Raw genomic sequence first — 1323 nt, 5'->3', positions numbered from 1 at the left:
GGTGACATCAAAAGAGAACCAAATGAAATTAAAGGAATAAAAACAAACTGCTACAAAAGACTGTACTCCAAATGTGTTAGGCTAGGTTATCCAGAGAAACATCCAGTGACACTCATCTATGTATAAGAGCTTTATATCAAGATGTATTTATATATCAAGAAGGAATCCCAGTTCATTGAAACTCAAGTCCATATGTCTGATGCTAGTCCATAAATTCCTTTTCAGACTCATGTAGCCACATGTCAGTAATGCAGAATGGTGAACCAGGAAGCAGGAAGATAACAGGCAAGTAGATGCAGAATATTGTGGACACAAGGTTGGTGGAAACATGGCAGGGCACAGATAGCTCTCAGGATTGGTGACAAAGTCTCAGCAAGCGGGAAGGCAAAGTCACAGAGAAAGAAAGAGGTTTCCAGTTTCTCAGATAAGAAGGGCACAAATCCAAGGAGGCATCATAAATCTATGATCTGATTGGCAGGTTGGATTCTACTCCCACACTTTCATACATCTTCAAGTTGACATAAAATCATTTAACTACCACATCAAGTTTGAAAAGCTGGAAGATATGGACAAATTTCTGGAAACATGCCAACTACCCAAATTACTGCACACAGATGTAGGAAACTTCAACAGACCTATAACAAAAGAAGAAATAGAGCAGGTCATTAAAAATTCACAGCTAATAAAAGTCTGGGATCAGATGACATCACAGGGAAATTTTACCAAGCATTCAAAGAAGAGGTGTCACTAATTCTTTTTTTTTGAATCATTTTATCGGAGGCTCGTACAATGCTTATCACAATCCATACATACATCCATTGTATCAAGCACATCTGTACATTTGTTGCCTTCATCATTCTCAAGACATTTGTTTTCTATTTGAGCCCTTGATATCAGCTCCTCATTTTCCCCCTCCATCCTCACTCCCTATTCCCTCATAAACCCTTGATAATTTATAAATTATTATTTTATCATATCTTGCCCTGTCCTACATCTCCCTTCACCCACTTTTCTGTTGTCCGTCCCCCAGGGAGGAAGTCACATGTAGATCCTTGTAATCAGTTCCCCTTTTCCAACCCACCCTCTGTCTACCCTCTCAGTATTGCCACTCACACCACTGGTCTTGAAGGGATCCTCCACCCTGGATTCCCTGTGTTTCTAGTTCCTATCTGTACCAGTGTACACCCTCTGATCTAGCCAGAATTGCAAGGTAGAATTGGGATCATGATAGTGAGGGTGGGGAGGATGCATTTAGGAACTAGAGGAAAGTTGTATTTTTTATCATTGCTACATCGCACCCTGACTGGCTTGTCTCCTCCCCGA

Source organism: Echinops telfairi, unplaced genomic scaffold, assembly GCF_000313985.2.
Source record: "Echinops telfairi isolate 266 unplaced genomic scaffold, ASM31398v2 ScPeMD7_42;HRSCAF=159, whole genome shotgun sequence".
NCBI lineage: Eukaryota > Metazoa > Chordata > Mammalia > Afrosoricida > Tenrecidae > Echinops > Echinops telfairi.
The sequence above is the reverse complement of the archived record's forward strand: the minus strand, read 5'-3'. Positions refer to the sequence as shown.